The 26623-nt window shown below is 48.7% G+C and overlaps 1 protein-coding gene across 4 annotated transcripts in view; it reads right to left on the bottom strand.

Annotated features, from left to right (window-relative positions):
* EPB41 (erythrocyte membrane protein band 4.1) overlaps window positions 1-26623 on the bottom strand; it is a 95500-nt gene that overhangs the window by 67206 nt on the left and 1671 nt on the right. Inside the window, exon 1 of one of the 4 annotated variants that reach the window (XM_064398365.1) lies at window positions 19258-19400. The exons of 1 other annotated variant lie outside the window; for it this stretch is intronic. The gene's annotated coding sequence lies outside the window, so the exon portion shown is untranslated. Of the gene's footprint in view, window positions 1-9106; window positions 9239-12469; window positions 12702-19257; window positions 19401-26623 lie in introns of those variants that run through there. 2 more of the 4 variants (XM_064398363.1, XM_064398362.1) reach the window with 2 other exon arrangements.

Raw genomic sequence — 26623 nt, 5'->3', positions numbered from 1 at the left:
CTTGGCTGACATAGGAATGTTGAGATGATGGTCAATCTCGTGAAGTGCAGCCAGCTGTGTGTCTGTCCTATTTCTCTAAATCCCAAACGCTCTTGCTCCAATAGCAAAGCTCTGACAATCCTTTACAAGAGTGGCTTGTTCTTTTCTCTCTCCCTTTGCTTTTTGTTTTAAAAAAATGTCTCAAAATATTTTCTAAGAGGATGTTTCTGCTGAAGGGAACTGGGGAAAAACATAAGCAGACACTTGAGGTAGACAGGAACCACCCACTCACAAACCTCCTGTTTCAGAGGTGCACAGCTGCAGATCCAGTTGATGTTCTCTCCCCGCCTCAGTCTAAAAAATTTATTAGAGCCAGTGTTTTAGTGAAAAAACAAACGATCTTCACCAGTCCTATAGTGTTTTTCTAGTGGTGAAGCTGAAGTGCTATGAAAGTTACAATTAATCAAGCCTCAGTTTCAGTGTAACTCATCACTCCTTGGCTTTCTGCCACAGTCAGAAGTTTCAGAAGGTTAACTTGTTTCCAAAACAAGCAGAATCTATCAACAAATTTTTAGCTGATTTTCTAGTTAATACATCAAAAGGACAGAGCTCTTTGTTTCCTTGCATTTGTGTTTTCAAAGGCTAGGCAGGAGGTGGTACCTCTGCAAAGCAAAACCAGGGCTGAGCGCTTTTTGCAGCTGCTCCTACCACAGGAGTGATTTACAATTGTTTGTGCTGAGAAATCATGAGAAATGGTTAACGTACAACCACTTCCCCCAGCAGCATCGGCCCAGCAAACAGAGCCAACCCTGTAACCAGGTTAGCACCTCACTGAGACATCAATGGGCTCCGTGCACGCCTTCCAACCTCCTGAACCTGTGTGTGATGGAGCTGCAGGCACAGGGCACTGGCACCTCTCCTTCACCTGTGTCTGCAGAGAACCTTATCACTGGCACAGATGCAACTGTGCATCTACCTCAAAAAAAGGAGAAAAAAATTTAATTCCACTGTATTTGCATATGCTGTGTATAGTATAATGTATCTGATTGCCAGCCTTTGCTGTAATTAGCACTGTGCAGGTCAAACCCACCAGTGTAACAGTCAAGCAACGCTCATGCTGGAGAGTCCAACTCAATTATAAAAAAATAACCTGCAAGAAAAGCATCACAGTGAAATACCAAATTTCTCTGTAATTGCAAGCCGCCTTGCTTTGTGAATTCATCCCTCATGTCCATTATCTGTTCCCATTCCTGCCTCAGGAGGCACACAGGCAAGTAACACTAATAGATTCAGTTTCCCCAAGCACTCCCTCTCGATTCATCATGCAACAGGGACTCTTTTTTAATAAACCACACGTCTGCAAAAGGAATATCACCACACGTCATCATCAGGTAAGATGAAGAGAGTCAATCATCATTTCTAAATAAGCCAAGAGCAGCAGCTGCAAAACATGAAGCCACTAACACCGTCCATGCCACTGCTGGTTTCCCCACAAGCATACGAGGGTGTTTGCAGGGGGGAGGAAGAGCACCTGAACCAAGAACAGAACTGCTTTCTGCACTGGTGCCCGAAAACCGAGGGAATGGGAGACACCAGCTAGTCAAATCACTTTACTTCGAACAAAACAAAAAAAACTTGCTTCAGTGTGTAAACAGAGGAAAAAAGGTCAATTTTTTGAGACGGACTTGCTTGGACACCACAAGTCCCTCGGTTCTTTTTATCAAGGCAATGAAGCATGCCAAACCTCACTGAAGACATGGACGGGGAAGGGGTCCTGCACCCAACAGCTGCTCTGACCTCATCAACCAACCCCAGCTTTATTCCACCATTTCCTAGAGGAGGAGCGAAGGAAAGAGCAGAGATGGGTGGGAGCAAACAAACTGATACTGCCACCCATAAACAAAGGAAGTGTTTTTTGAAGGCAGCATCTAGGTAGACCTGATGGAAGTAAGAGAAGTTACAACAACAACAACAAACCCCTCCAGAAGTCTGAAGAAACTATAGCACTCACTAGAAGCAGTGCCAGAGGAATTCAGCACATAGCCATTTTCCCCCACTATCACCAGCATACCCTTCCCATGTTGATGCAGTTGTTCTCACTGTAGATAAACCTCACTCTCCAGGGCCATCCTGACAATATTAAACTTTTCAGAAAGCCCTGAAGAATGAAGTCAACTCATGTGTGTGGGTCAGCAAACTCACACATGTCTGCAAGACCCCTTTTCCGTTGTGTTTAAAAACCTGCAGGAGCCTGGCTGCACATGAAAATCCATGGAAAGGCAATATCTATGTACCCTACATTCCTCCTCCTCCAAAACAGTTTCTCTTGCTAGTTGCTCCCCCTCTTCCAGAAAGCGTAGGGGTCCTTAAATCCTTTTGACTAGGAAGACATATGAACAACCGAAAACTCGCATTTTCTCTGCAACTGAACTCTTCTCCAGGCCCCAAAAGCTTCCAGCCTTTCCTCTAAAAAGGAGAAAAAGTGATGAAAGTTATTCCCGCAGCTGGACCAGACAGCCCACACTGAGTTTATCTAGTTGCTACTTCATGTGCGTATTCACCAAGACTCTCATGAGCTTCTCACCACACACACTCAACTTTCAAGTTGGCAGTTGGAGATAAAAAAGCAGCAATATCAGCACTGGCCACCAGCACCAATCCCAGGAGGAATATGGCAGTAGCGCTGGTACTTCCCAGGAGGAAAGATGCAGAGACACCAGGGAAGTGCCTGATACCCATCCGTCCTGGTTTCTCCCTGTTCAAATTGTAATACGTGCTACCAAGGGTCCTAAAAATGCTGTTTTCTTGCATGGAATGTGACCCCTTCCTCCTACAAGCTATAGGGGTCTGCCTTCTGTGCCAGGGTATGTTTGTGTGATAAATGCCTTTTTACTGCCTCTATACACTTATATGCACTCATGCAGGAGAAAGGGGGATGTTGGTCAGGTAGCTTCTTTTGACTTCAGACCAACAACCACCCCCACAATTTAAACACACAACTTCCATCTTGCCTGTCAATTCACTGCAAACCAATAATTGCAAAACAGGTACTTAGGCCAGAAAACTTTGGCCTAATGCTGGATTTCAAGATTTTTCAGACTAAATGAGCAGCTGAGTTTTCATGGTACATGAAGGACAGGAGGACTCCCTTGTACCAGGAGGATGACAGCTCACCACTGCTCTTCTCCAAGGGGCTGCATCCCTGAAGGGTCCCATTGGCTTGTGTCTGATGTCTATGTCAAAGTGACACTGCAAGGATATGTGTCTTTGCCAACAGGACTAATACACTATGCACACACAGAATCCAGTATTTAAAGGACAGACCAGCAGTTTTTGTTTGGGGATTTAAGAGAAGTTTTTGTCAGTCTGCAAAATGTTACCCTGAGCTGCCTCTGCACTTTGCATTTTCCCATAAAGCCCCAGGGTATCCTGCTCTCCTCTGGCCCTCATGTTAAGAGGGGAAATCAGGAACATACATTTTAGGTGGGATACCAGGAAAAGTTTCTTCCCCCAGAGGGTGGTCAAGTACTGACCAGACTCCCCAGGGAATGGTCAGAGCCTCAAAGCTGCCATAACTCCAGGAGCGTTGGACAATGGATAACCCTCTCAAGGATGCACAGGGTAAGATTGTTGGGGTGTCCTGTGCAGGGCCAGGAGTTGGACTTGATGATCCTTGTGGGTCCCTTCCAACTCAGGAGATTCTATGACATTGGTTATAGGGCCTTCTTATCCACTGGTTCAGGAACTGGAAGGCAGCATGCAAGGCAGGGTTGCAGGAGGAAAAATTTTTGCTGGTTACGGCAGCTGAAGCTGGACCTGAAAGATTTTTATCCTTCCATGAACCAGCCCCTGCCCAATGACAAACAATTAAAACTCCCCAGGAATGGTTACCAGCTGCACATTTCTCATTTTCCAAGTGCCTGGCTCAAGGCACTGCAAGCAGCTCACAGAGGCAGAAACCAGGGCTGGAACATAAAACGTTCCATCGAGCTCCATGTCAATGGATAAAACCAAACCACCCTTCAAGCCATCCTGGAGCATCCAGACCATGTCATGAGTGAATTGCAAAGACCAGCTCATGCTTTTGATTCCTTTGTACATAGGCATTGCAGATGAATTTGGGTAGGAATTATTAATCCTATCTTTGAAGCAGAGTTTGAATAACAGGGAATAAATACAGCCTGGAGCCCTGGACACAATGGGATGGGACTGTCCCCACTTACACCCTGCTCGCTCTCATATTCAGTGATACACATGTCCTAGGGTGAAAAGTCCATATGGAATCATGCTCCAAGGCCACATAAGCACGGGAAGGCGAGGAGATGCTGTGGGACCAGCAGCAGCACACACCATCTTCCACGTCCAAGGGTTTGGCTCTGCAATTCTACTCTAAAGCCACGTGAGCAGCTTAGTTATTTACTTAACGAAAAGCTTTTAATTATCTCTCTCACACACACACACACATTCCATGGGGTGGGGAAGGAGTGGAATAATCAGCCTACAACCAGTGACTGGAGGGTTCAAAGGAATTGTGGTTTTCACAGAAATAGCTAACTAGCCCAATTCTTCCACTGCTTGCAAAGCGTACTCCCATCCCCAGGCTCCAGCCACGGCGTGTTTCGCTGTGGTTACATCTCAGGCTGAGCTGATCCTGTAAGAAGGACTCAATTTTGACAGAGCAAAGGTTCCTCCACAGGTCTGGGCTCCAGGTTTCCTGATGCAGCCACGAGGGTTATTCCGTTGTGTGACCCAGTCTGAAAGCCAGGCTGACATCCCATGGCACTTGCCCTCACCAGCAGATGGACTGGGCTGCTCCCCAAAAATACACATGTGGGTGGGAAGCACACAACGCTGTGGCCACAGCCATGCAACCAGGCAGCCATGGAACTCTCCCACTGCCCGCAAGACGAAACACTCCCCTGAGCTTCTCACCTTCCTACATCTTTTAGGCTCTGCATTGAGATCAGAGAGATACAAAATTCTCAGTCTCCTCCAAAAGCACCAGAGTTCAAGTGCTGTAAGACTTTATAAATTATAAATTACAAACCAGTGCTATCAACATTTGCTCTGAGCACAGCAGCTACAGCAAGCTGGCATGGGAATTTGTTTAAAAATCCCAGATCAGAAATGCAGCAGGGTCTGGAGGAGCATGGCATGGAAGAGTACAATTGCTTGAACACACTCCCCAAACCCACACAATTCCCTCTCTGTGGAACTGCTTCATTTAAAAAAAGAAAAAGAGAAAGATTTAGTCCAGCTACACAATCTATATGGACAAATTAAAAGCACTGGCTTTTAATACAGAATGTGAACAGCGTTACACAAGTAAAAATTCACATAAACAGAAAACAAGCGTAAACAACTGACTGAACGTAAAGAAACTAATAATATTAATCTGGATTAAGTACAAGCCAGAAACATTCCTACCTAATCCATCTGATGGACAAAGATAAATCCCTGCTATGCCGCATCTACAGTTCTTTGCAATTTAAGAAACCACAATACTGATCAAAACAATAGTAGATAAGGCATACAAAGGGAAATCTTTAAACATTGTTGCCTGCTTAATCTACACAAGATTACAGCAAAAACCAAGCATCAAGAAAGAGTAATCATTGCAAAAGATCCCCAAGCCCAGACTGCAATTTCTACTCCAGATGCAAAGCTTTATATTGAACTTCCCAATACACAACTGCAAGAAACACAGCTCCAAGCCTGAACAACCTGAGTATCTGCTATTCCTTAACACTCTAGGAAAACTGCACAGAAGTTAGAGGGAAGCCAACAGATCTGCAGTGGAGCTTAAAAGTACAAAGTAAAGTTTATGACGGGAAATTATTTGCATCCATAGGGCTGCTGCAGGGACCCTCACACACATTAAAGCCCTTAGATTAATCCCAGCTTCCCAGGAATGTAAAAGTAGCTCCAGCAAGTTCAGACACTGACCCAGTGTTGGACACAGTATAGCTCAGCTTTACCTCCCCACTGCACCCCACCCACACATTCCTCCATCCAAAGAGGGGTGGGAAGCTCCCACTAGGAGCAGGGATCCCTGGCCTGAATAGGTGGGGAGAGCCCAGAGTTTTCCCACCTGGCATGGACACAAGATCTCTAAGCATCACTAATTTCCAGGGCTTTTTCCAAGAAATAGGTGAAATATGGGAGTAAGGAGTTGAAGAAAAATCCACCTGCAGTGACACAGGTATTGTCACAGTTCCCCCAAATGGAGCCTCTCAGCACGTACCCCTTATTTGGAAACACAAGGAAAGATGTCTGAGAAGAAACTCCGAGTCAGATGCTGTGGATACTCAGGAACATCCAAGGATTAAGAGCCTGAGGTTCACCTGCTGACCCCAAAAATCCAGGATTCATTTGAGATGTCAAGCAACTGCTGGTGAAAACCCAGTACAGAGCCACTGCCTTTCACCAGCAACTCTTCTATACACACAACTTTATTCCAGCATGTTGCATGCCACATTCACAACATCATTATCCACCTATCAATATATCAAAACACATGGAGCATCCCAACATCCCCACAAGCTACCGTAGCAGAGCAACACTTTGATCTCTAATAAATGAATTTGTGGAGGTGGTTGCTCACTAGATAAGCCACATCTTTGCCAGCCTATGTCCCATTCATTCAAATATGTGGTCAACAAGCAGTAAAGGGGGCAGTAGGAGAGACACTGTTTTACCACTTCCCAAAAATCAAATGCTGTCAAATGAAAAACACCATGGATGCTCATGCAGAGCACATAGGCACTTGGCAGGAAAATACTGGAGCCAGGAGCTGTAGGTTTGGAGTATCATTGCCTGAAGCGTTTATAGGCTTTAGGAACATAACAATGTTTGGAAACAGGCCAAGAGGAGTCCTTACTCCTCAGGAGTGCTGCTTTCCCAGGAAATGCTTTGCTTTTTGTAGAATTATTAATTTTAACTTGCAATTATGAGATCAGGTAAAAACACAGGTAATTCCCATTCTCGTCATCTAAATTGACACAGGAAATAATGTATATGTTTATATTAGGAAAAAAAATCACCCTTCCCTCTGCTTCATAAGGCTCTAATTGAGTTTTCAAGGTAAGGAGCACACACTATGTTTATCCTGATATTTATCTTCCACAGCAGATTATGTTTGTCCATGGGAATCCTAGAAAATCCGCACCTTCTTTATTAAGGCCATGACAGCAGAGATATGCACTGCCTTTTAAACCCCACCCAATGCTCAAAATTGCCCTAGAAGTGCAACTGAAGATGCAATATTATGTAAAATATAAATATCAAGAGTATCAGCATCACTGACATGTGATGCACAACCCTTACCAGCCACCACAATGCTGCAAGAAAACCTTAAATTCATTAAAAATATTGCTGGACCAGCGATTAAAAAAGAAAAACAACCTACTTTGGATCTCCACAAAGCAAACTTTGAAGCAAAGGGAGCGGATCCTGGGGCAGCGACACAAGAGTTAGCTAACTGTGAAAGGAATTGCAATCCACGGCATCACAGCAATAGCAGCAGCCAGGGCAGAGCCCCTCTGCCTCCCTCATCCAGACCCAGCACATACTCTGCCCCACGAGATCGTACAGGGCTTATTTTTACATACCTCAACTGTGAATAAGAATCAATAATTCAAAGACCATCCCTCCAGATCTACCAAACTAAGGCAGGCAAAATCCAGCGTGTTTGAAAAGCTTTCAAATCCCAAATTGAAAGAGCAAGGAAAGGCAAAAAGGGGTTTGTGGTATTGTTCAAAAATTAGATTTTCATGGAATAGTTTGGATTGGAAGGGACCTATTTTGCTTTGCGTGTCTAGTATCTTAATTAAATTAACACACTGAACCAGCATAGCACCTACCCCAGAATTTGGACAATTTCTAAGAAATTTTCTCTTCACCATGCAATCCTTGAATTACCATTTACACAGCCACAGAGGGAAAAGCTGCCAGACCCTGCCCAAAACCAGCTTCCTCAAACCAATGCAGCAAGGGTGAACAAGTTCCTTTTCCCCAAACAGGGAAGTGAGGACTTGGGACACTTGCAGCTGCAGCACTCAGAGGTGGTTGAGGTGGATTTTAATTCATTCCAGACGTTCTGGAGTAATTTTCATCACAAACGGTGCCTTGCTGGAGATAGGAAATAAAAATACGCCTTGGTGGAAAATCCAGTAAGAGCATCACTTCCCAGCAGGCCAATGTGTTTTCTTGAGCTAGAATTCAGGGCAAAGCAGGATGCACGGACAGGAAAGAGCTCTTGCCTGACCGATACCAGACCACAGCATCCACATTTGTTCCATGAGTGGGTGAGCAGGCATCGGTCTGTGGAGCGCTAAGCCCTTCCCCGCCATATCTCCTTCGTCCTCCTGCACAATGGACTCCGGGCAGAGCTGGGGATCCCAGCTCGGCCACGGCAGCCCGGGCAACCCCACCCAGAAAAGGAGGACACCCCTGGGCTGTGTGTTCATATCCTGCTATCCCCATTTCTTGCCTCCTGCAGAATCTGTCTCGGGCTGAGCCTCAGCCTTTTGACTTCCAGTGCTCCGTGTCACACGCAGCCCCACGGAGCGGTGGCACGCCAGCCGCGCACACACACACTGAGCGCGCACAGCTGCACTGGATTCGGTCACTGCAAACACAGATACACTGCGCGCACACACGGGGCAAACACGGACACGCTGCACACACATGCACAGTACATACATACATATGGGGCACACTCACCTGGTGTGCAGAGACACACGGTGCACTCGCTCGCACACGCACTGCAGTGCTCATGCATGCAGCGCTCACACGCAGAGCTCACAGCAGTCACACCACACACCCCCGACACAAACTACACACAGGGTTCTTGTGCAGACCACGCGCGCACACTCCAACACCCCACGCACGCACACCCTTTACACACACAGGCACACCAACGGCACACGCTCGCTGTGCAGATGCACCTTGCGCAAATGACCACACGCACCCGCACACAGTGCACAACCACACACGCGCACATACACGTGCCCACCCGCACAGAGACCACGGGCGCGCACCGACCCGCCGTTTGCGGACGCGGACCCGCCGCGCAAAGGCCGCGCACACGCTCCCGCGCCGCGCACACGCTCCCGCGCGCACTTACCCGGCCGCCCCCGCGCGCGGCGCCCGCCGGCCTCCCACCGCGCCCCGCAGAGCCCCCGCTGCGGTGCGGCACCCCGGGGCCGCGCCGTGCCGTGCCCGGCCAGCCGCTCTGTCTCCGTCCCTCCCCGCTCCGCGCCCGCCCGCCCGCCCGCCCGCGGCTCTGCGTCCCCCCGCCCCGCCTCCTCCCCCCACAACACTGTAGTAAGTTCTCATTGGCCGGGGGCGAGGGGCGGGACGCCGGCGCCGCCTCGCCATTGGCTACGGGGAAACCGCGACCGGCGGCGCGGGCGGGGGAGCGCGCGCCCCCTGCCGGCTCCCCCATGCCGTCCTGTGGCGTTCCCTCCCGCGGGCGGCCCGAGAGAGCGCCCGGAGCGCCTTCCCGAGCCCGCCGAGAGGCTGCAATAGCGGGGCTACCGCCCCCTGTGTTCCTGCCACCGCCACGCCCTCCCCCGCTAAGCTGATGGTGGCTGGGGGGCGATAATTTGGCGCCGCACGGCCCCGGTAGGAAGCGGCAGGAAGGGTCCTGCCCGCCGGCACCGCGGGCAGCAGCGCCGCTCCCCCTCCCTCCGTGACCTCAATTTTAAACACCGCTCGCTGCCTCCCAGAGAAAGTCGTGGCGCAGCTCTGAAGGGAAACCCGGGGTGAAGAAGCAAGGAGGAGTGTATGAAGAAAGGTAGGGGGGGCGTTGGGGTTTTTTAATGCTGTTAATTTAGTCTTCATTTTTTTAATCATAAGGCCGTTCGTAATCGAACAGGTACTGTCTCAGGCTTGTGGCAAGCCAAAAAAGCGACGATTGAGGTGGCTTGGTCAACAAGAAACGCCCCCAGGAGCCCAGCACAGCCCCACCGAGGGGCCCGCCCTGCCCCTGCTCTGGAATCCCGCACCTCCAGCATGGACTGGATTTTCCTCGCTTATAGCCAAATTGGAATCTGTTATTTTTGTCAAACAGAGCTGTCCAGCTCTCCCTGCTTTGTACATCAGAGCAAAACACGCTGTCCAGAGCCTCTTAAGCACTTCCAAAGGTTCCAGCAAAGATGCTGCCAACCTGCCCAGCTCAGGAACCAACCCCCTCACATATTTGCACAATTCCAAAATACGCCTGGCACTAAGGCATCTTCGACTGTCTCCCATAGAGAATTAAGGTCTCAGGCACATTATTCTGCTTGGATTACGAGCAACTGCCCTGCCTCTTCACCAACAGATAATACCCAAGGCTGATGCACACTCTGGCTGGGATGGCTCCATCACTGGTACTGACCTAGCAAGGGCCACTCACACACTGAGGGCATTTGTACTATATGAATCTAAAAATACCCAGATTTTTGGAAAAAAATTAACATGCTTCTCACAGCTATTTACCCCTTCTCCTTTATGTGTCTATGACAGTCAGCTCTGCCAAGAACAGAGCAGCTCCCCTGTGTCTCAGTGTTGAGACCACTTGCAAAAAAATCCTTAATGAGAGGGAAGACAGATATTTTTTGCTTTAAATCTGAACTACTTGGTGGTTTCCTTGGACTTAGATGAGCACATCTGATTAAAAAAAGACAGGTGGGGAAAGGTCTGGCGGCTCTAAGTCACTGCTCCTACATTAGGGAACAGGTAGCTCCTTTGAAACATGCCCTGAAGCTCTGACTTCAGACCCCAGTGCAATAAATTAGCACATTTTAATAGCCCAGGCAGTGCATGGAGGAGCATCAGATGTTCAGTGCTGACCCATCCCACAACTGCTGCCTTTGCTACTGCTCACCCATGGGTGGGCTTAAAACACTGCCAGAAGAGAAATACCAGTCCAAAGGGCTTTGAGGAGAAAACCATGGAGCAAAGAAACCACGAGTTTTTGTTGGCAACAGCTTCTTGCAACTAAGAAAAACAAGCAAACAAACTCACACTGCTTCATTGTACACTACCCACAGCAAATTATGTGGAGGAGAGACCAGGGCAACAAAAACTTTGCATCAAAGTGGTGATTTAACACCACACAGCACATCATCCACTACGCTCAGATCACCAGATGATCCCCACTCCATCTGCCAGCAGCTGAGAACACAGAGCAGCAGCTCCTGCATTTTGTATTCCCAGGTGAAGCATTTATCCATAGGGAGCACTAGTGCAAGCTGCCAACGCGCTTGTGTATGAGGGCAATGGATGCTGTCACCTCTTCAGCCCCCAAACAAATGGCTGAGAGCTTCATTGGCTGAAAAGCTAAAGGAAGAGACACTAAAAAGTTAAATTATCAAATACAAAAGGAGGCACTTGGTCTATGCCAAGAGAGCCTGAAAAATATTCTTCTGGGGCAAGGGGATCTAAGCCTACATAAAGCAATTTTTTATAAGGAGCAGAAAATATGTGAAAAAAGGGAGAAAAAGAAACCCAAAACCACTGTTTACATGAAAATAAACCCATCACCACCACACTTCTGCTGGAAGTCACTGGCTTAGCTTCTAACTTTTTCCTTCCTACACAGCCCCAAACTGACCTCTGAAATCCCATAGAAAGCAATGGAAATTTCTTAAATTCTTCACTATAAGAACAGTTTGCCCTGTGCCAAGCCTGGATTGCAACTATTTAAAGAACTCTCCCAGTTACAGCTGGGTAAAGTCACTTTATAGGAGTCATTTAGAGACTAAGAATTATTTTATTAAGTCAGGATTTCTTGGCATTTGCCTGCTGGATATAGGAATAAGGACAGGAATTATATTCATTTTAGGCATGCATTTGGGGTCGCTAAAGCAGAGGGTGTTCCTCACAAGGTGAAAGGCCACTGGGAGTGCTCAGATCCTGATGGGTTCAGTCAGTGCAAACCAACTGGATCACGGAGGACAATGCCAAACCCTGCCCTCTGCCTGGGTAATGTGCAGGCACTCGCAAGCAGCTGAGTAGAACACACTGCAGCATCCTAGGAGCATCCAGACAGCAGATTAAATCTAGCTCAAGTTCTTCACAGAACAGATCTTTGTAAGGTGATCGAGCACTCTGTAGGCCCCACAAGATACACTCCTGGTAGGATTTGTTGCAAAACAGGGCTCCCAGTTTACACCAGTGCTGGAGAACACTGCCCAGAGCACTACTGGCACAACAATAAAAGGCACAGAGCTCTCCTTTATGCCCTGAGGAACTTCTCCAGTGAGGAATTCCCAGTCTAAACAAAGCAATTGTGCATCACACTGGTGCTGTGCTCCCTTCCCCAAAGCAAACAGGACTTAAAGTGAAGAGAAATACTTGAGATTACACCAAGTTCTAGGAAAAGAAAAAAAATTAGGCAGGTCAGATGAATCCTTCATCTATCCTGCTCTAAATGAGCTGTATTACACACACATATGTGAACATACAACAGGCACGCTCCGTTTCCCTTTCTCATACTCACACTCACACACTTTGCAAACAAGCGACAGTCTCCATTGCAGCAGCAGCCATTTCACAAGAGCAAACAAGGTGGGAGGAGAGCAGGTGGCTCCGTTTTGCCAGTTCCTGGCCCTCTGCCCTTGGCTCCTCTTCCAGCTTTACTGTCACCATCAGCAGTGCTGATTTGGCCATGAGTAGAAGACAAGAATGAGGAGGAAAGGGAACCTCCTTTTGACTTTTCAAGCTTTGTCTTCCTGTAAAATGGTGATCTAGAATTAAGATATTGCAGGTAAATTATTCACCTGGAAGGAAAGAATGCTTCAACTAACACTGCATTTCTCCCCTTCCCACCCCCACCCCTCTCTCCAGCACAGAAGTCACTGCTGAAAAAGCCTCTGACAGGCTGAACTGCAAAATCAAGGAATTTTCACTATGGTCTAGAACATTTGTACTGCTTTGCTACAACTCACGGTGTGCACAGTGAAGGCAACCTGAAACACTCATCTGGCTCTGTATCAAGTATTTAACCAAAGATTAAATCTAGTCCAGCCCATCATAACACTCTCCAAAACCAACCATTAATTCATTGCTGAGACAGTTATTAAAGGACCAAGAAGGACCCTCCATAGCCAAAAAGCCTGAGTGATTTAGGCATTGGAATCACACTTGACATCAGGGCAGTTCACCTCCAATTTTGCTAAATCCAATCTGCTTCTGCCATCATTTTCTTTGTGGTTTCCTTCTGGAGAATTTTCTTTTGTTGGCTGTAATTTGTAGCCTTTAAAAGCTGCTGTTGCTAAACTACAACCATGTGTTCTCTCATGGGCAGAAGAATCCCATTTTTTAGCCATTAGATCTTTTTGGTACCGGACTGGCTCACATGGATCCCTTTTGGGCAGATGGGGAAAGCAGAGGCAGTGGCTGGGAACTAAGTCTGTACACCCAGGAATTCCCATCCCACCTGCAATCTGGTTAATTGACGCAAAAGCTCCCGTCATGAGCTTCATTGATTTGCATGAAGCTGATGTTCATTTGAGTCAGTGTCTTGAAGCACAGCAGACAAACTCCAAGTAGCAAGAGGAATAAAACAGAAAAGGAGTTTCCGTTCTCTCCAGGCTATGTGCCAGTGCAGGGAAGAACAGCTCCTGGAGAGTCAGCTTTGTTTAGACTTAGGGCTTAGAGTCAGCATGTAAAGCACATTTCTGCCAAGATGCACCATTAAAGACTAGAGGAGGTCAGCTGCAGCCTTGCAGGATTGAGTGTTCATATGGTGAATGTTTCTACATTGACAGAGAAATACTTTTCCTCTCAAGTATGAGTAGGAAGTATTAAACACGCAAGTGGCTTCACTGAAAGGATCTATAAAGAGCTTAACAAATCCTGGAGAACAGATTACAGGTGATGCTGTGAATTTAAGCAGTGCAGGCTCAGGAAAAGGCAGAGTCGGTGTGGCATGAGCCTGAGCTCCAGAAACAACCTAAGAAACTTACTGAACCGTGGAAAGAACCATCACAGGAGTCTCAGACTGTCCCACAGCACATCATCTCCATCACCTCGAGAGCTCACCCTCCTTCCAAGCTTTTACTAGGATTTCATTTCTCAGCAGTTGCAGTAAAAAACCTAAAACCAGAGGAGTGTGCTCACAGATGGCACTTGACTCCCTACTCCTCTTTCAGGAATGCTGCTGGAAACTCCTATGTTTGGCCAGCAGGAAGAAATTCAAGCCCTTGTGTCAGCCTCCTAAGCCAAGCTGGACCAGCCAGCCACGCTAGAGAGGCAGCTGTCCCTTCAGCGGGGGACAAGCTCAGCTATGCAGCCTTTCTTGAAATGCACCCAAAAATAACAGTGAGTGCCACCTAGAGACCAGAGCTCCATCCAGGAGGCAGCCAAGCTGCACTACAAACAAAAGATGTCAGGGGCTGATTTACTCCTTGCATGGATGAGGAGTCAAACTGTAGCCAAGAGAGGCTCTGGCTTCTTTAAATAACACCAGGTATGTGTGTTTTCAACTGCAGCTTCTCCCCAGAAAGGCACCAATTCAGTGAAGGAGATTAAACTCCATACTATTATGCTCTTATTGAGCAAAGAGCACTCCTTAGCTTCAAAATGCTTAGAGCTCTTTGTTATGGGGAAGGACAGTTCTAAGATCAGGGTTTATTTAGGACTATTTAACTTTACCTAGCGGTAAGTTTGAGGCAGATACTTGGCAGAGAGTGTTCGAGTCTGCACTAACATATCCCATGTAATCCAAAGGCCAGGCAACAAATTCACACAAGCCATGAACCCAGCTTTAGTCAACAGACAGCAACTGGTGATTGAGGGCTAGACCTGTGCATCAGTGAGGGACACCTGGCAAAACCTAACATTTATTTAAATTAAACTTTAGCTGTGGAGAACAAATACAACTTCTAACCATTATTTCTTCCACAAATAAGAGCCAAAACTCTGCACCACCTTGGTCAGCACTGCATCCCCTGCCTGACACGTCCTTGGACCTCACAGGGTTTGTCCTGAGCTACTAAACTGGATCAGTCTTGTCACTTTGAGTCCTACCTATGGATGTTCCCAGAACCTGATAGAGCACAGCCAAAGTCTGCCCAGAAGCATTTCTGCAGGTGCACAATGATTAATTGGTGCACATTTCCATATCACAAATTAAAAAGACCTCAGCTTGCTTGAAATGCAGTATATTAACCTCTGAAACCGGCAGTCATGGATACCAGCTTCAAAAAGATGAATATCAATAAGATAGAATCCCAGAGGATAGCATCCCACTGCTGCCAGATTTTCTGGAATAAATAAGGCGTTTTGAGGCTTTTTTAAGGTAGTAACTTTACATGCTTATTTTATTAAGAGAACCCAAAGTGGTTCATATTAATAGACAGAAGCCAAGAAATTCAGGAGGGTGAGGGGGATAAGGTTGCCGACGAAAGCAGTGGGCATGGATGGAGAGACAGGGAGCTGAGGGCAGGAAGCATACTGCCATCGTCACAGTTAACTGCCAAGAGTCTGAAAAGGTTTGTTACTCAAATAAATAACTCTGGTTAGTTCAGGGTGTTCTGCAGGTCCATTGAGGCTGCACAGTAACAGTGCACACAGTAAATCTCTGGAGCAGGAGATGCAGCAGCAGCTTGGAGACACCAATCTCACCCTGCACTCACTGCAGGCTGTATCAGAAAAGCTAATAATCATTAAGCTGCCATCTTTTATTTCTAATTATTTGTCTCCACAGCAGGGTTTCTCCAACCATCAAGCAAAAGGGAAGCAAGTCTCAAAGGCGTAACTGTTTTGAAGTGGGCTCACAGCTGCCACAGCATGAATGCCTCTCCAAGAACAGTAGCAACTGCTCTGCATGGCCCACAGAGCTGGGAGGGAAAGCATCTCTGTTTAGGCTGGTTTTCAATGTCGGTTTTTAGGTCAACCAAAACAGCTTTTCTTATGCAACAGAAAGCTCACTTGTTTTGGAGTTTTTGCTTTCATTTAATTAGATGGTAATTCAGAGGGCAGCACTGCTATTCTAAACACCACAATGAGAACTGTTTTCACTGCTTTACTAAGCAACAAAGTGAAAACACTGAGCTAAGCTGGCTCTAGAACTTGACACCATATTAGAGACCACGGTCTCCTCTGACAAGTGGAAGAGATACATTGCTGCCACATTTCCATAGAATCACAGAATCATTTAGGTCAGAAAAGCCCTTCAAGATCAAAGAGGCTAACCATTAACCCACCACTGTCAAGCCCACCACTAACCCATGCCCCTAAATGCCACATCTACATGGATTTTAAACCCCTCCAGGGATGGAGACTCCATCATTGCCCTGGGCAGCCTGTGCCAGTGCTTGATGACCTTTTCCATGAAGTTTTTCCCTAATATCCAACTTAAACCTACCCTGGCACAGCTTGAGTCCATTTCCTCTCATCCTGTCCCTTGTTCCCTGACCGATCCCTTTCAGGCTGCCCCCTTCTGTCAAGGAGTTGTGGAGAGACAGATCCTCCCCAAGCCTCCTTTTCTCCAGGGTGAGCTGCCCCAGCTCCTCCAGTTGCTCCTGCTGCACCAGCCCCTTCTCCAGCTCTCTTCCTTTCCCTGGACACGCTCCAGCCCCTCAATGTCTTTCTTGTTGTGAGGGGCCTAAAACTGACCCCAGGATGCAGGGTTTGGCCTCACCAGTGACCAGTACAGGGGGATTGTCCTAGTCCTGCTGGCCACAGTAGCGTTCGTACAGGCCACGTGTCACTTGCCTTCTTGCCCACCTGGGCTCATGTTCAGGCACTGTCAACCAACAGGAGCGGTTAAAGAAGAAAATCTCACTGAAAGGTGCTGGAAACCTCATTTGTTCTTCCCCTTTGGGCTATGTGTAAACAAGAACTAAGGGGAGACCCAAATTCACAACACAATAAACTACTTAACAGCTCTGCAGTGCAGTGCCCTTCTCCAGGTCACCCATGAATTCTGGGATAGAAAGAAACAACATGTATAGATAGATAACAGCACGTAGCTTCCAGCATCACCAGTGCCACCGTAGGGAAAAACAGAGCCCAAACACAGCCCACGAACGGACACTGCACTTACCACCACAGCCACAGTTCTGAACAATTTTTCAGTAGTGACCTCACCTTGGATTTCCTGACAGGCTTTAAATAATGGCAACATATGTGAGTCTCAGCTTGAAGGTCAAGAGCAAAACCCCCAACAGAGGAGGCTCCTCTAGCATTTTCAGCATTTTCCTTCACGGTTTCTGCCCCGCAGCTACTCCCAGCTTCTCTCCATGGAAGCTGCTGGTGTGTTACTTTGTCCAACACTTACCAGGTCAGGAGAGGAGATTATATTACTAAATTTATATTTAATATAAATATATTACTAAGACTCCTGTGCATTTTATGTTTGCCTATGAGATAAGCTAGGCTTAAAGATGGAGAGGCAATCTGAGCCTGATGTCTTCTCTGCTGAGTGAAGGTCAGGGCTGTCCCAGAGCCAGTGTTACTGTACCACACCCCCTTTATCTTCACTATCCCTAACAAGGTACCACATGGCTTTCTTGTTTGCTGACAAAGATTGATACCAATTATTTGGCAAGCAGCAAATTTCATCTCATATCAGGATCAAAATCTCCACAGCCTGTAACAAGCACAGCCACCAAAATGCAATTCTCTCCCCTCTGTGCAATACATGCAAGAAAACAGACAAAAGTAACATGGAGACTGCTCTGGGGAGAGCAAACCGGGGATGGTCCAGGTTATCAGTGTTTCCCAAGGGAGAAATTCATCCTCGACCAGAGACTTGTCATAGAGAGATAGCCAGATGGGTGACTGTCCTGAGGGTCTACTCAAGCACTGAGCCAAGGAGTTGCTCCAGGTTACCCTGGCACAGCTGCAGCTGCTGTGCTGGTACAGCTTTGCCTCTCATTAACCCATTCCAACTATCATGCAAGTGAGCACTTGTATCTTGCCCCATATCCAAGTTCACAGCAGCTTCCAGCTGTACCTTCCACGTGGAGGAGTTTTATTCTGCATTCAAATGGCTGCTGGGTGTTTGGTGGGGTTGGAGCTCAGCACCTCTGACCAAGGTAGATTTTCTAGTTAATTAAAAATCCTGCTTTTGGAGATTTGGTAGCAAAGCTCATTCAGATCAGGAGGCAGCTGTTCATCTTCCAAATATAGTGCTCACTTCTGAGTAAGAACAACAGGTTTACACTTGGATTTGATTCATCTCTCCTGCCCTGGCATGAGGCATTGTATAATGATGTCAAGTTTAATAAAGCAATCTGTTCCCAGCACCTTCCTCTGCTTTCCCTTCACGTCTTTCATCAATGACTGGCAGCACGTGAAATACTCAGGCACAGAGCAGAGCTGCTCTAAATGTGCCCAGCCCTTTCCCTTACTAGGAGAGGAGAGGGTGTTACTGGGGAAGAGGAGTGTCGGAGAGGGGAAGGCTCAGCAGGAGGATAGTTTGAATTTAAAAAAAGAAAAAAAGTAAATTTGAACTTACTGAAGTTTCCAGAGAACACAACTTCGATGCAAAGGAACCACTGCACCCAAAGAAAAAGCATCACCAAGCAGATCCCTTCCTTCCCTCCATCCTGAGCACACACACCTTGTCCTCAGAGGCTCTAATATACAAACACTACCTCACAGCCAAGTTCATGGCAGGCACCAAACCTCTGCAGGGAAACCATCAGAATCCACCCCACCTGGGCAATTTTTTCCCCCATGCAAAGCAGGTGCTCCATGAACACAAACTGAAATCCTCAGTGCCTGATGCTCTTCTCCAAGCTCGACACACATTTCCCCTCCTCTCCTGCCAGAAGGGCCTCAGCCTCCTCTCCATGCCCTGCTAAGCCCCAAACACCCCTGGTTTGCAAAGGGCAAGGTGGTCCAGTACCATCAGAGAGCCCCTTTCACAACCACAGTGCTGACTTGTCACCAACAGATGTAAGGAGACATCCCGGGAAGAACAGGAAGCATTGCTGTCCCTTCGCAAAAATATTTTCCCTTCCATTTACTCACTTGCTGGCAGTTAAATGTGTTTTTATCCCCAGGTCAGTGCTCCACAGCCTAGGCTGGTAGGAAAAACTACTACTGAGGGCTTCTTCATATTATAAAATACAGCAATTTCCAGGCCAACTAAGTGCATTTCAATATCCAAAATCTTGACACACACAAAAAATCATGTTGTTTGACAACAACCAATGCTTCAGAGTTTAAGACAGAATAAACAGGTCAGTTCATTATTTAAATAGGTCCGATCATTAAGTCAAAGCAACTTGTTTCAACTATTTCTGCCCATGATCTAACAAAGCAGGTACTTACCGAGAGATGAGGGAGCCAGGCCAACCACACAGGCGAAGCACCAAAATCCATCGTGGGGCAACGGATAGAAAAGAAAGGAGAAGAGACACTGGTTAAAAAGCAGTTCCAGCTAAACATGAAAAACCCATGCACCCAGCAGAAAAACCCGAGCCACAAAGCCAAAAGCTCACACTTCTACGCACATGAGCAAGGCAACAGAGCAAACTTCAGTATCTGACTCTTCCAGAAGTGAAGGTGGAACCGGACGTCCACGGTCAGCCACTTCTTAGAAATGTAAACACCAAGTGTGGAAGGGCAAAAAAAAAAAAAAAAAAAAACCAACAACAAAAAAACCACCAACCAAAACATCAGCTCGGCATTACCTAACGCTGATTACACAGCGAGCGGTGACGCAGGCAGCCGCCGGTGAGTGCCGCCGGCGTGGGCACGGGCCACGCTCCGCCGGGCTCCGCGCACCCCGGGCTGCAGCAGCGGCGGGCTCCGCGGAGGCTGCGGGCTGGCCCCGCGCCCCTCCGGCTCCTCCGCACTTACATAACTTCTCGTGCAAACTTCTGGAGGGCTGGACACAGCCCAGCGCCGCCGGTCCCGGCTCCACAGGGCTCCAACTGAGCCCTCTAGTGGGCTTCAAAAATTCCACAAAACACCAGAGCCTTAATTTAATTAACACTCGGCCAGAGGCCTCTAAACCCTAATCCTCTCAACAAAAGGATCATTAAGTAAATGAAGAGATTCAAGAGAGCAACGTGCTCCCAGCCGCGGCGAGGCTGGCTGTGTGCTCCAGTGGGCACACACCAGGGCCTGAAATTCAGCCCAGGCAACAGCCCCACTGAGGGTACAGCGACCTGCCTCACGTAAGCACACAGTCAAGCACTCGTGGCACAACTTGGACTCAGCAGTCACCCTGCCATGCCAGAGAATCACAGAATCATGGAATGGTTTGTGTTGGAAGAGACCTTAAAGCTTATCTCATTCCAACCACTACCACAAGCAGGGACACCTTCCACTAGGCCAGGTAGAAATATGGGCACAAGCCCATACCCAACCTTTGGGATGCACCATGATGTCAACAGTCCTGGTGCAATCATCTCCACCAAGACTGGAAACCCAAGCTACTGAACCAGGAAAGCAGCTGGAGCTCCATTTATTTTTTTAAGTGTTATTATCCAGCCTGGATGCTGGTAGAGAGCAGCTCTCCATTCAAGAGGCAGCTTCAGTCCCTCAGCTGAAGGCTGGGAAAACACCTCCATCTTGCCCAGCCTTGCAAGCATGAACAGCAAGAAGGGCTCTCCTCACCAAGAAACTAGGGTGTACCTTGGCAGAAGAACTCACTGCACACAGGATATAGTCAGGGAAAAGCCTTCACAGTCAAAGGTTCCCAGCCCACATACCTCACCCCAGCATGACAGGAATGGAGATTTTGCCCTTTGTAGGTGGCTCTCTTGGAAAGTCACCTCCAGCTTCAGAGCCACACAGAGGATCCACAGCAGCTGCGAGGAGCACATCCATGAGACAGCTCATTAGTGTGGTGAACAGGAGCAGAAGAGCTTAATTACAGGGCAGGGATCATTCCCCCTGGGTTTGGATGCCAGCAGCAGCCTCAGCAGGGCTGTGCTGTCCCACAGGACAGGCGTTCCTCACAAGCACGTGCAGCCAATGTCACCTCTGCCCAAGGTGAGCGGGATGCCAGCTGGGGCTGCAAATGGTCTGCAGAGCCTCAGGCTCCAAATGTGAGAAAACAAAATGAGGAGGAATTCAGGTGTCGCTTGCAGAAAAAACTTCTCTACCAGCAGCAGCCTGCACAGGTATGGAGATGCTAGTGCAGCTCACCTATAGGCACTGGTCCCCTTATTTTGGTGCTGTGTGTGAGCACCCCAGTCTCCAAAGCAGCTTTTGAGGCTCAAATCAAGCAGTTCACCAGGACAGACACAGCAGTAGCTGCTGGTGGGGTACACCCCAGAGGCTGCCAAAACCTGGCAGGGTTTTTCAGATGACTAGGAGATGGTTTAGTGTACTATCTCTCCTCAGACCAACACAGCCTTCCCTGGAACTCCAGCCCTCTAGGGTGCCAGCCAAACTGGTCACAGACCCTCCATGTTTGGGACTGAATGTTGGACATCATTCACAGAGGTTTCCATTTCTAGTCTTTGCCCCTATCACCTCCCTGCATCTCTTCGGGATGTGCCTTCAGGATAGAGTTGACACGTCGATGCCTCCTCACCCAAGGATGCAGAACAACTGCTCCCAGAGCTAATGAGGATGCCTTGCTCTGACCCTGAGCAGTTTTCAGCACACCCAGAATCAGCAGTCCTCTCTATGTTCACCTCCTGGGAAAATCCGAAGAGCTCCCATCTCGACAGCCTGGGAAAGAACACAGATGGTCACGGAGATTAAAGCATACAGAGAATTAACTACCCTATGCAAATGAGCTTCTTCATCCAGCCCAGCACTGCCAGGTGGTTCGAGGTCCAGCGCTTGGATGTGATCATCATGGCTTGCTGAGCTCGGATAACAACCCTGCATTGACTAGGACAGGGGTCAGGAAGCTGAGCAGGATGAAGACAGTTTGTAGCAAAGGAAGGATGCAAACTGCCAGAGCCAGGCAGCTGCCGAAATCACATTCACCTCATGTTACAGCAGAAGAAAAAGCAGCAGCGCCAGAAACAATCCTGGTCAGCAGCACAGATCAATTCTGCACTTGTATATCTTGTGTGTTCCCACTCAAAGGCAGCTCAGATGGACTAAGCAGTGCTGCAACTACAACGCGAGCCATCTGCAACTCTGGACACTGCTCGCACAGCACCAGGTGCCCACAGGATGGCAGAAGAAAACCCATACTGGCTCCTGCTGCCTTTCCTAGAAGGCTGAAGTCTTGGCACCCAGCTGAGGCATGGGATCTGTCAGCACACTGGGATCGGGCCACATAACTTTCCCAAGAAAGGCAGGGTTTCTCCAGGCTACCTCTCAGGGAGGAGTGCACCTCAAACCCACCAGCAACAGGTTTAGGTCTTATTTAATTTTTACTCAAAACCATTTTATTTTACTTTAACACTTAAAAAAAAATTCCAACGGGCAGTAACATCTTGCTCAACCAGTGCCCAGCTGCCAGTGGATCCTTAGGGCCAAGTTTCGGGCCATGTCATGATGAAGATGACTGTGTTTGCTATTAAAAGCTTCCACTCTGCACCCAAGGAAATTCTCAAGCAGTGCTGACCCCATCTGCCAGCCTGTGAGCCTCTGAGCAGCCACGGATTGGCTGAGGCCAATCCCGGCCATATGGGAGCGGTTCACCTCCACGTCAGACACGGCACCTCCAGCACAACATCAACACAGACACACAAAGTCACGTTATAGCTCAACGTGGCTCTGTGCTGGGATAACATCTGCCCTCCCTCGTTCCCACACTCAACATTTGAGTTCACCCGGGGGCAGGGAGGCAACTCGTGCTGTCCTGTCCAATACATACCCTCAGCACAGACAAAACCTCCCATCAAGGTCTGAAGTGCCTACAAGCAGCTTATCCATCTCCAAGGGGTTTTGGAGAGTGGATACAGAAATACAAGCCCTTGTATGGCTGGTACTATCCGGTGAGGACCTAAACCACTACAGCAATCAGAGGGATCAGGTCGTGGAGCTCACATGCAGCATGATACACAGCTGTCTTAACACCCTGGTAATGCTTTGAGGCATCAGTCCACCCCACTCCCCCCCACAAAGCTGAGGTCAGTGCCAACACCAAGTTTTCCAGGCCCTAAGGCTCAGAGCTCCCCCATAGCTGCCCTGCACTACCTTGTTAGCAACACCTACCAGATTGCTGTAATGCCACTGCAGTCAACTCCAAAGGCTCCCAGAACATGCCAAGTCTTATGTCCCCTCCTTAAATACAGCTCTGATCAACTGTGGCCAGATGTAATTATCTACATAAAAGGCACTCAAAGCCACGTCTAATGAGAGGATGTATTCATGCCATTAGGCTGAGGTTCCTCCTCCTCTGCTGCTTTCCAGGGCTCAAAAACTTGCCTCACAGTAAGTGGACCAGCAAGAACTTCACCCCATTCTTTGTTACAAAACCTGCCTTTCCCAGGAATGGAAGGAAAAGTCGGGTTTCTCAGTCATTTATCCACAAATGAGTAGAAAACATTTTAACAGGATTTCTTCATTTAATTGAACAGCACATGGTGGCTTTATTTGTCTTGGCAAAGGGCTTTGGGGTGAGCAAATGGACAAGCAAGGGCAGGCCCCATGCCCCAAAATACTTCTCAGAGGCCAGGAAACATATCCAGGTCAAGCCCGCAGCCTTACACAGGCCAGGATGGGCTTGGGGTGGCTCACACAGCCTCAGCATCCTCCCAGAGGGGTTCCCAGCTGCCCCAAATCACCACAAAGTCACCACCATGGTTGACACAGCACAACAAGACACCCCAAGTTCCCATCATGCCTCTTCGCCTAAAATCTGCCAATGAGCTGCAGTTTTGGAGCCTCAGAGTCTGACCTAAGGGGGTTGAGACAGCAAAAAGCTGTTCTGATATGACATTTGTGTCCCGACACAGGCTGCTCTGAGCCAGGAGCCCAGATGGTGGTTGTGTGAGCCCTGCCCACGGCACCCCATCCTCATCTGGTAGTCCAGGCTTTTCTCAGGGGGGAGTCAGGAGGGCACTAGACACAAACCATACTAATTGGATAGACAGAGAGTCCTGCAGCCCTACAAAGCTGCAAGCAGCTGCTCGGAACCTCTTGTGAACCACAAAATAGTTGCATCTACAGATAATGGATTAAACACCACAAACACCCTTTTCTTCCCTCCGTGCAAAGAGCATTTTCCCCCACTTGCGGTCCAAAAACAAAATCCAGCCCTGCAGATCAAACCAGGAAATTTAGCAAACTTTGAGCATGAACAATAGCAGGAGGATTTTCCAGACCTTCAAGCTTGTTTGGCAAGCCCCAGATTATGTAAAGCGCTGCTCTGCCATTGTCAGGGATGCCGTGCCCTGTGCCAGAGCCAGCTGGCACCACACTGCCCACCCAGCACTGCCTGCACCAACAAGGGCAGCAGGGCTTGTGCAACTCCACAGACTCCTTCCAGGCACTTCCACTGCAGCAGCCACTGCCTTTCATTTTACACCTCAATGTTTTGTGATTAGCCATCTTCCCAGGGTTTTCCAACCCATCCTGCCCAGGTGTTTGGTGGCCTGGACTAAGAGTCTCCTTTGTGTCTACAGGGCGGTTTTACCATGCCTGTGCCCAGAGGTGAAGGATCCGTTCCATGGCTTAACTAATCCTTGGCTTTTCTGCCAACTGATTCATGCCAGAGGGCTGAAGCTGTTATCGCTGTGCACGCATCCTCTGGGAAAATAATACAAGAGCCCGAACTCATTCCACATTCAGCAGCCAGCTGGAAAAACCCCTGAGGCAGGCGGGATGGGTACCCAACTCCACGAATGACCCATGTCCCCTGGAAATGGCCCCACACATGGTCCCAGTGCATTTACCTAATTAAGACTTAATGAAGTAGGGAGATCTATTGTGAGCCTGGCAGGGGAGCAGATGTGCCCCCTGAACCCGGCCATTGCCAGCGAAAGCATAATGCTGTCTCCAGAGTGAATCAGCAGGAAAAGCTCAGGCCAGGATGCTCAGCCCTGCAAATTCCAGACCCCAGTGCTTTCTCAGAGCAGGGATGGAAAATGCTCTGGTCATCAGCAGCCTCTAGTGGGGAGAGATGGGCAGCCGTGGTGGCTGCTTTGGCCAGACCCCCAACCAGCCCACCCTGGCTGTTCCCACCAGTTCAGAAGGGGATGGCATGACAAAGTCCCAATATCATGGTATGAGGGACCCAAACCATTGTGGCCTCATTGGGATAACCGCTGTGTGAGACTGCTCATCCCCCGGGTGCTGGTCCCAGGCTAAATAGGGACAAGCAACTGCAGCCCCTCCTGGGAAATCCCAGCTCAGAGCTCACACAAATCACTGCATGAAGCAAAACTCATAAAAAGGACAACCAAGATATCCCCTTCCTTCTGGGGCAGCTCAGTGAGACACCTCTGGGCTAATGATGGGCAAGTCCGCCCCCTTCCCAAATCACACCTTCAACCACAGCATCCAGCATGGCCAAGAGCCAATTATGACCCTAAACTTCCAGCCACCACAGCCTCAAGCATCTTCCTGCAGCTGTGAACACAAAGGTGAAACACTGTTTAGCAGAGACAGGACAATTCCTGCCCTCTGGGACAGGGACCACCTGCAGCTTGCCTTCTGCTTTCCCCTCTGGGGAACAGCTGGGGAGGGAGCTCAGAAAAACCTTGCTATATATTAAATCAGTGGCATAACTCCAAAGTGCCCTCCTCGAAAAACAGCTGATGTTTTGCCTTTTCTCTGAGAAATCCTTTCCCCACTATTGGCTCTGAAAGGACCATGCCAGCCTGAGGGACCTGCGGTGTGGAGCAATGCGGCTGCAGGCAATTCCAGCAGCTGCCAGGCTGCGCATCAGGAAGAGGGAGCCTCATCCCAGCAGCATCGCTGCAGATGAGAAGGCACTTTCTCTTCTCAGCAGGTTTCAAGCCCTCTCGGAAAGGCCTGAAGTTGCTCCTAAGCGTGAGGAAAAGCGAAATGAAGGGACAGGAGAGGCCCACATCCACAGAACATGTTGAGCACAACCACGGGAAGCAGTTTGAAGCACAGATCAACTTTTTGCTTCTGCTGATTTGCCATTATCATCACCACAGGCAGAAGCAGCATGTGCCCCACTTTGTCAGAGAAACTGAGGGGCTGCCAGCACCATGAGCTGGAGGAGACCCACATCTACACAGGCCCCAGAACTGGGAGAGGAACTGTACTCATGGGGTTCTGCAAGTTTCAGCTGCCTCCTCTCAGAGGCAGGCATGGTGCAGCTGCACCACCACAGGCACAGCAGCCATGAAAAGGGCAATGGCTCAGAGGCAACAGAGCCTTGGTTTTATGTCACCCCAGCTCTGGGGCAAGTTACTCCCACGGACTAACCAGGTTACTCTGGCAGAAACAGGACTCAAAAGAGACCTGACTCTGGCTCTCTCCTACAGCTGCATCTGTGCTTCCACTAAACCTCAGGAAGGGAGCACAGGGATAGGAACGTTCTGGGATGCACCTTGCAAGAACCCAACTTGCTCCCGAGCACCAGGGCAACTTCTCTCCTAGCAGGCAGCAGAGATTCCCTGCACCATCAACCTTTCCCATGCTGGCCGTTTGCTCCGGCTCAGCTGTTCCCACTGCCAGGCAGCGGCAGAGCATGTGTGACACGTGACGGTGCCGGGGCCGCTGGTGCACCCCAAACCTCGGCCCTGCACACCTCGCACAGCCTGACCTCATGCAGGGCATGTGTGACTGACACCAGCCCCCA

The sequence above is a fragment of the Passer domesticus genome, chromosome 24, assembly GCF_036417665.1.
Source record: "Passer domesticus isolate bPasDom1 chromosome 24, bPasDom1.hap1, whole genome shotgun sequence".
NCBI classification, from domain to species: domain Eukaryota; kingdom Metazoa; phylum Chordata; class Aves; order Passeriformes; family Passeridae; genus Passer; species Passer domesticus.
The sequence above is the reverse complement of the archived record's forward strand: the minus strand, read 5'-3'. Positions and strand labels throughout refer to the sequence as shown.